This window comes from Melitaea cinxia, chromosome 21, assembly GCF_905220565.1.
Source record: "Melitaea cinxia chromosome 21, ilMelCinx1.1, whole genome shotgun sequence".
Taxonomy (NCBI): Eukaryota; Metazoa; Arthropoda; class Insecta; order Lepidoptera; family Nymphalidae; genus Melitaea; species Melitaea cinxia.
The window spans coordinates 6,245,757-6,255,404 of NC_059414.1; the positions used below are offsets into that span (position 1 = coordinate 6,245,757).

Here is a 9,648-nt window from a genome sequence, read left to right on the forward strand (position 1 = left end):
TCGGTAGCCTTGATTTTGTAAGGAGTTGAAGTAAATTTGTTTGTTGTTTCAACGTAAATTGGAAAGAAATTCACCGTCAAACTTGACCTCCGTCAAAAGTGAATTAATCTTAATCGTTTAACCGGAATATTGAAATCTGTCGGATGATATGTTGCGCACTTATATCTGTGTGACGTTGGATATGGAAACAAAGTTGTTTGGTTATCCTTTAGGAAATTTTCGTGTACATTTTTTCGTTGATAGTAGTATCAGCTTTCAAACATGTTCGTAGCGTCGGTAATTAAGTTGCTATTTCCTTTGGAATGGAGTTGTATCGTAGGGTAAGTCAAAGCTAAAATATATTCCACAATATTCGTTCGTTTTTAAACTAAAATAAATTATATAGACAACCCTTAAAATGCTTGGCAGTTCCCAGCAATTCTAATGATTTACTCATTATTTCATAATAAACTGAACTGATAGATTATTAATGACCTAAACTGACAATGGCCTCCTTTTCTTTATAGAAGAAGGGCAATAAACATCAAAATAATGATACCGTACGAGTATTTCCTACGTAATACGTCATAACCATTCATTCATTCATTCATTTCCTTTATCCTATCATAATGTTTTCTTTTTAGGCCCTAAAACATGTTTCAATATAAACCAATATATAATACTACTTTGCCCCGAGGCTCGTGTACTCCCTATATGTACTGGAGGTATATTGGAATAAGTATATTATGTAAATCATGAAAAATAAATATCTTTGCCGTACACAGACTTCGTCTGAAACCTAAGGTAGGTACTTAACGGTTGTGTTATAGCTAACAGCTAACTGATACAGCTTTTTTCCTATACACTTACTTATAAATAGTAGATAAATTTACATATATTACACACATACTCGGGGTAGGAATCGAATCCACAACCCTGGAAGTAGCAAGCAGGGTCGCTGCACACTGCACCATCAGGCTAATCTAGTCTATAATATAAGTATATTTTGGCTATAGTCAATTGATATTAGCGAGGATTAAAATCGCAAAGGATGGTTCTTTAAACCATCGTAACAATCCATTAGTCAACATTGTTGACAGTGAACAGGGTCACTTTTCGTACCAGAGTTTTGGATTCAATCACTGCGTCATGTCTGTGTGTAATGATTATACATGTATCAAGTAACAACCGCTGTAGTGTAGTGCTCGGGATAGATATTTGCATTTGTACGAATATTTCTTTCCGAATTGGATGCCTTTCCTTGTGGATCTCCCTGCCGTGCCCCGGAGAGCACGTAAAGCCGTCGATCCCGGTTTTTATTATAAGTACTTGATAGCGATCTGTTATAACCCTGATTCTAACCTAACTTATTCCCTATTCAGCATTCCTATTTTACCTATTTAGCACTTCTATCATTTAGCAGGAGTTAATACTTATCCGCCACAGGCAGTCTCATTCCCATCATCCACCCGCGCTAGACGTGTGCTTTAAAACAAATATTTCCTTTTTTTAAAAAAAGACTCTCGACTTGAGGGTCCTGACAGATCGTTACTCACAGCAACGAACATATCCGCTAACCCTGGGATGTTACATGCTGAATGCAAGTCACATATAAATACGGATATAAGTCACCCATATATATAAAACACGGACATTAAGTTGTACGAGTGTGTGCATGTGTGCGCTCGCGCGTGTATGCAAGTATGTGTGTATGGCAAATATATTGTATATGTCATGTTTATTTATAATTTTCATATGAAATTTTTAAATTTGTTTTTGAATAATAGGAAAAAAACATTATATAAATTTCAATAAAATTATTACCACATATCTGTACAGGAATCCAATTTCGACTATTAATTGAGTTTATTACAATATGTAAAATTAATTATTTTAGTTCGAAGTTTAATGTCAGAGCTCCAGGGAAGCGCTCTTTAATCAAGTTTATTCGAATTCGCAAGTAAATTTATTCATCGAGCGTCGAACGTTAAATTTAAATTAATGTAAATATAATTGTTTTAGATTCGCTCAAAGAAATCAATCGAATGTGAACAGGATTTGTTCTTGGAAAGTTCCGAGTGTAATATAGACACAGTAATAATTAGATAATATTTTTTCTTGAATCAAGCACTGGTTTGTCGCTGTTGCGTTGGTTCGATCCCCGCACATGACAAATATTTCATCATTGGATTCATTCATATTGGCCATACAGATGTTTGCTGTGGTGTGTATATTTGTGCAGTCCATGCAGGTCTCTCCACTGCTTCGGAGAGTCCATAAGCCGTCGCTCCAGGTTGTTGTCATGTATACCTGATAGCGATACTCATAGTAGGGAATATATCCGCCAACCCGCATTGGAGCACTGCAATAGATTACGCCCTGATCCTTCTGCTACACGGGGAAAGAGGCCTATGCCCAGCAGTGGGATATTACAGGCTGAAGCGAAGTACAAAGATAAAACCTACATCAGATAATAAGTTGATGTACCAGAACCACAACTGTAAGCTGAATCCAATTTCGTTTAAAGCAGGTTTTGCGTGTTGTGGGAAAAAACATTCGTATGAAAAATCTAACAATAATTAATGTTTTGGTTCCATAGCTCTCATAAAATCTATAGATGTATAAAATGTAAGTTGAACTTAACTGGTCTGAAGTCTCGAGAAAAAAATGTAAATCGTGTTGTGCCCGTTATCAATTGCTGTTCGTTAGTCTCGCTAAAACTTGAGAACGGCTGAACGGATTTATCTTATCTTGGTCTTGAAATGTTCGTGGACGTCTAGGGAAGGTTTATAATAATAATAATAATAAAGCCTTTTATTTCCAAGAACCGAAATATAGAAACATAATTAATACATGTGTTTATAAAATATCTCTTATCTCGGTGTGCCTCTTGGCATAGGCCTCCTCTAGTGATTTCCATTGAGCTCTGTCCTGCGCAACTCTGGTCCACAGATATCCAGCTGTCATTCTGATATCGTCCACCCATCTTGTTATCTTTAAAAATAAATTAAATATAAAATGTATTTATAATAGTAGATTTTGTAGTCTATCGTGTAGTTAACTGTCGGTAATTTTTGTATAAATTTATTTTCCTAATTAAGTAAAGTCGACTTATTATCTCTTAATTTATTTTATTAAAAACACAAAAAATACTTTAGTTTTAAAGACAAGTTTACAAAGCTTTGTTAAATATTTCTATTGCTCATTAATTTGAATTAGAAAAAAAGAAAACTAATTTTATTTACTTATCTGCCTACAGAGGCGTTTAACCTCCGGCTGGGAATTTCACAGTTGATTATTTTTCTTATGATGATGAAACTTCGTAACGAACAAATATTTTGAATCGAGGAATATGCAAAGTTTCATATTTTTGTTATTAAAAGTATTGCTTTTCTTATATGTATAACATTTGGATTCGTATAAAATTTTGGCAATTAAGAAAACTGTTATTATATTTCGTATGTACAATAAAGTAGGAGAAAAAGTTTTTGGTTCTTGATGTTAGAAAAAAAAAATCCGTTACTAATGGCGTAAATGATTCAATTTAATTTAAAATTTGTCAATAAAGAGCTAATGGATCAAAAAGCTCTTCTTTCCAAAGCGATTAGATAGATTAAGCGCGTAAAACAATCTAAAGCAGTTAGTAAACTCCAACTGTAATTGTTTGCCTATGATAGCGATTTGTTACGTTTAAAATTTGCAGTATTTTATTTTTTATACTTTTTTTCAAATAGACGCGAATTCTTAGGGGTTTTTGCCCATAGTCACCCCGCTGGGCAGGCGGGTTGGTGACCGCAGGGCCGGCTTTGTCGCACGACACGACGTTGTTGGGTATTAAAAGAGGTTTTGAGTTTCATCTCTATCTCATATATTTAACTAAAATAAATATCCATGAAATATTTAAGTTTTTGTGACACTAAAATCTTATGAAACTTGTTTATTTCAAAGAATAATAGGCTGAATTAATATATACTAATATCTGTTCTATTATTTTGAATAGCTTGAGACCGCGGTCACGTTACCAGTTCTCAATGAAGACAAACTTTTATTAATATCTTTACTAAAAGTTAAATTGAATTAGTTTTATAATTTATATTTCAAATACAAACGGTTATTCTTGCTATTATGCAGTGAATAAATTTCATTTGCCCATCAGTGGGATGTTATAGGCTGATTGTATACGTAAATAATTACGAAAAATTCTTAGTTTTTAGACATTTACATATATCAGCAAACTTTAGTGTAATTTCAAGTCAAAGAAACTGGAAATCGTGTAGTCCCTTTGCAGTCTTAACGGCTCATTACCTATGCTTGAACTTGAGAGGAAGGTAATGCAGTTTAAAAAAGAAGCACGTGTATTAAAGACGTAAAGAAACATTTTAAATCATATGTAAGTAAACATTCTTGATTGTTGACCAAAAAAAAAATGTAAAGTTTAAAATAAACACTGGAATTTCATCTTTGTACAATTTGTGACCTTATAGATAAATAGCCGTCTCTATTAGGTAAGTAATCTCCATAAGATAATTAATATATATATGCATAAATAAAGTAAAGTAATACACATAAATAATAAGTTAAAGTTTTTAAATGTTTTAATCATAATTTTACTTCACATTATTAAAAGTGTAAAAGACACAATAAAAAGCCAAAATATCCGACGAAATTTTAAAGCATCGTTCGATTTCTGTAACATAATAAAAAAGAAAATTTTAATGTTATTAAAATTAAAATGTTATTATGAGAAAGTTCGTTGTAACCAAGTTTCATATTTATAAAAATAATAGTCTTGAAATGCCCAGCGGGATATTACGTGAAACTGAATAGCGTAGATTTATGTTTGAATAAATAATACGAGACTAGAGACATTTAAAATTGTCATTTTAAAAGATATAATTACAATTTTGTTTTTCTAGTTTTTAATTCTTGTTTTTAAAATGCTTTCTTTAGCTCTATAATTAAATTTCATTCATAATTCTAACTCCATTTTTAAATTACCCGTATTATACGGGTTGAAATTTGAAATTGAAATTCAACATTGAAACTTGTAAGTTTACTGTTAAGTCTACTGTTATTTTAACGTTAAATGTTCTCAGTTTATTAAGCTGTATTAAGCTATGTTTTCAACTAGGAGTAGAATTATGTCTACCAAAAGAAAAGCTTTTACTTTTCGTGAAGTATAAAACAAGGTCTAACTTTCAAATATGTGGGTTTTTAGGTTTTAGTTAGGACTGAGTCCGAGCTTAAGAGTTGTTTGTTAACAAGTTGAAGCATTCGTAACACGGTAAGCAGTTCAGAAGTGGTACGAATTCTGAATAAATAAGATTTTTCGTGAAAGTTTCAACAAGTCACCTTCCGATTTAAATTTCCTCTTGAACAACTGTTATTATGTACAACATTTTTCACGGAGGAAAGTAAAGAAAATTAAGTAATTCTAGTATCTCATAACCTAGCACAATTTTTTACCATTTTAGATACCTTTTTTTTCTTAATTGTATTCCGTTTAATCGTGGTAAAAATAAGACAAAGTTAATGTTACTTGAAAAAATCGATTTGGCAATTTCTAAGCATGTTAGACACTCTTTACACAATGACTTTCATAAATAAATTCTTTACCCTTTATAGATTATTTGACTTGTTTGGTTTTCGTTACGAAATTTTGGCGTCTCATTTTGACCCATTATAGTCTGGTGTCCTAAATCCATTTTTAGTAAAGATTAAGCGCCGAAAGTCTGGCACGGCGCAGTTCACTACGTGATGATATCCAAGCGTGAGGTCGTAAATCAAATTTATATTATAAATATTGTATAATCTAGGTTACGTATTTGATATCATTATTCTTCGACTTAAGGAGAAGAATATTTGATTATATTCGTAATGAAACGAAATATCCCAAAAAATATACACAGTTAACAAGCATTTGTTACTAAACAACTGTTGGGCAATTTACATAATAGCACGACTTGAAAAACACATGACATAGAGACATGGCTCAAAATTGATCGTTATTTGAATATAAGTGGGAATCAAACCCTTGACGGCTGCATAAAGGCTTGTTACTGTGATTATTACCCCAACTTCTGAATGTTTATAGATACTGTATCGACAGAAACTTACTAGTTAATTTTCTTAGAATTCCAAAGTACTTGTTTCATTTTTATCATGTATTCATTCATCCATTCATTTTTAATATATTCAATTTTTATGTATATTTTATTAATTACTCTAACTTTGTTTCCTAAGTTCGAGACGTAATTGAATAACTTTATACGTACCTGAATCTGTACAAATAAATATTAATTATTATTCTAAAGTTCAAAACTTAAAGAATTAAATATAGCTCTCATATTTAAAGAAGAATTCAAACACGACATTTTCTATTCAACTTTTAATTAATCATTTTGGAACTTTAATCTATAATTTATTTGTACATGTGTTTAGAATATAATTTTAAGATCATTATCTTTACTTAACAGAACAGAAAATAGTTATAATATTGGTATTACTACTAAGAATACACAATATAATACTCACGTAGCCTATCAAATAATTCAATTTGTAATGGCTTAAATCAGCAAGTAAATGTTGTACAAATGTTTCTACTTTATTTTCATAATTTTTGTAATCAAAATTTTGTCTGGAAAAGATTTATTGTACATTTTTTATATTATTTTTATTTATGTCTTTTTTATTCTTTGGTGTACCATAACGAATATTTGTATTAGTTTAGGGAATAGACTTTCAAAAAAGGAGATCTATTAATGAAAGACACTTCTATATCCAAACCCCACAATATTTTATAAAGAAATACTTTTTAGAGTAACCAAGAGGCACAGCTTACATAAATTATTCTTATATAATTCTTGTTTTATAAAAAGTTAAATGGAATAATCTCTTACATTAACATACGTTAAAAAATTAAAGCCAATTATAATGTTTAACTTTCAGAAACTTTTATTGTTTGTTGGAGCATTTATAAAAACGAATGAACAACATCGAATTTTCTTTTATTTAAATCGTCGGTAGTTATTTCTTTTAATTGATAGGCATTTTTATAAAATGAAATACACTTTTTATACAAAGTAAATATGTATAATTTATTAAAGATTCTAATTTTTTTTTGTTAAATGTCACGATAAATATAGGTCTCGTAATATTTAATAATATAAAGGCCTCTTACGAACGTATAATTATATTAAATTACTTTAAGCTTCTAAACATAGACGTATTCCTTACAACAAAGGAAGTGTTTGTTAAATGTTTAATCTCTAGAAATTTAATAATATAACAAAAACAAAGCAATCAAATAGTGAGAACATAAATCTTAGACTACAATGAGTCTTCGAAAAGTTAAACTTGAGTAGAAACTGATAGAACGATACACTGCACAAAAGGGTTAACAAAACTCTCATTTAAGTTTAAGCTTAGCTCCACTTCAAGATTAAGTGACCTTTGAACGTGGCCGGTGACCTTGATTCAGAATGTTTCTAAGTTCTAACCCGTATTTAACTTGCCTTATTACAAAACTATTTCCAAGTATTATATAAGCTAACATATGGTGAATAGTTAAATTGTATTCTGTAAGGTATTTATTAACTGGCCTTACATATATATAAAGTAAAAATAAAAAGAAACACAACAATTTTTATTGTTTTAAGAAGTTAACTAGTTTTAAAATAAGAATATATTGTTAATCAGATTTTGAAAATAAATATATATAATATGAAAAATGTTTAATTTCATATATCATTAACTAGTCCGATTTTGCTTTTACGCCTGTTACAACATTAACGCAATGAAGTATTTTTTGAATACGCCGAAATATATTTTGATCAAAAATTAATTTAATTTAAATTTCAATATTTCATTTAAATTTCAGCATTAAAACAATGCTGAAATTTGAAATACTTGTAGATAACTTTTGCACACATAAAATTTGTCATAAGCACCAACAATTTTATAAGGAGATCTTGATTCAAATGTTTTTTTATAATACGTAAAGTTTTAAGGTAATTATTAATTTATTTAACGATATTTAACAGGTAGACTTCGATAGAAAGAAGTGACAATTGATTTTGTATTTAAAAATGGCAATAAATAATTTGTTAGACTAATGAAGGTCAACAACAAATACGTCGCCTAAGAACGTGTTGTAATTCCAAGTGAACCTATAATCCCAAGTGTAAAATTTATATTCAACCGCCTTAAATACTTATTTCTGGTGGTGGATTAAGCTCTGATCCTTCTCTTACATGGGGAAAGAGGCCTATGCCCAGTAGTGGGATATTACAGGCTGAAGCGAAATACTTATTTCTAATCAATTCGGTTTCACTGCTAAACGGTCCACGAACACAAATCTGTTAAGCTACCTCTCAGAGTACACAAAGGCAGTTGTAATGCTTCTATAGACTTATTGAAAATTGTACAATACGAAGTTTACAATCATGTATTGGCACGGTGTGGGGCATTTTCTCAGCGAGATAAGCAAAAGTCACTATTAGCGGCTATGGGATACTTATAATTTGAAAAATGTCTAAGATAGGCGTACGGTCTTTTTGATGTTGAGGCAATGTTAATTGATAATAAGATAATATTAAATGTAAATTTAGGTTAATTCTCGTCTAATTATTTAGTAATGATATTAAGATTATGAAATCATTAATAATTAACATTATAAGTGTATTTGATTACTAAGCTTATTTAATAGCAGTTGTCTAAAGTTAAAAAATATAATAAATTGCAACAATTGTGATAATTACAGGCATTTTAAATATATGCTGGTCATATTAAAAAGCTTTACAAATTCTTCTAAAATAACTATAAAGATTGTAGCATTGTACATTCTGTAATAATTGTACATATACCTACTAGCTGACCCCGCAAACGTTGTTTTGCCGTATATCTTATTAGTCCCCTCCCAAGTTCATGCCAAAACGTCGTGAAGTCATGTGTTTTGCCCGTAGTCACCACGCTGGCTTTGTCGCGCTAAAGACGGACAGTATCGTCTGTTTATTTTAAAGCCAGTAGTAGGATAGTTAGCCCGCCATTGGTCGGCTTTTTAAGTTCCAAGGTGGTAGTAGAACTATGTTATCCCTTAGTCGCCTTTTACTACATCCACGGAAAGTCAGGGGGTGGGTATATTCTTTACTGCTGTAACCACACAGGATTGTCAGAATACATACTATAGTTAAAAACCCTAATGTGAATTTGGTTCTGAATTCTAACAAGTTATATTGTTATTATTCCGATTGAAACTTTATCAAATTTTTATATTAGAACAAAAGTATTCATATAAACCTAACAAAAGCAAACGTGCTTTTTTCAATATTTCATAAGCTTAAATAATCTTATTCATAGCTGTTAAAAATGTTTTAAAAATAAAGTGCCTTTGAGTGTCTCAAGATGACTTTACGTGTTATCTCCAGTGCGCAGGTATTATTCAATTTTCCGTCTAAAATAGAATTTATAGTGATAACCATATTAAGACTCTATTGACGTTCATGAAAGCGTAAATGATAAGGTATTTAACATAGGTTTTAAAACAGGAATAGTTGACCCAACCGAAACTCTATTTTGTTTAGTCATTGAGAGTAAATGCAAAATTTTTTGAGAAAATCCTATCCGAGCGCCATCGCAACAAAAATATCTTATAATGTGTTAGAATTATAG

General features: G+C 30.6%; 1 long non-coding RNA gene across 1 annotated transcript; it reads left to right on the forward strand.

Annotated features, from left to right (window-relative positions):
- Window positions 1–2,851: 2,851 nt before the first annotated feature.
- On the forward strand, window positions 2,852–9,274 carry LOC123664181. Its single transcript, XR_006744792.1, has 3 exons — window positions 2,852–2,941; window positions 5,209–5,214; window positions 9,264–9,274. It is a non-coding gene; the product is annotated as an uncharacterized LOC123664181 (long non-coding RNA).
- The last annotated feature ends 374 nt before the right edge of the window (window positions 9,275–9,648 follow it).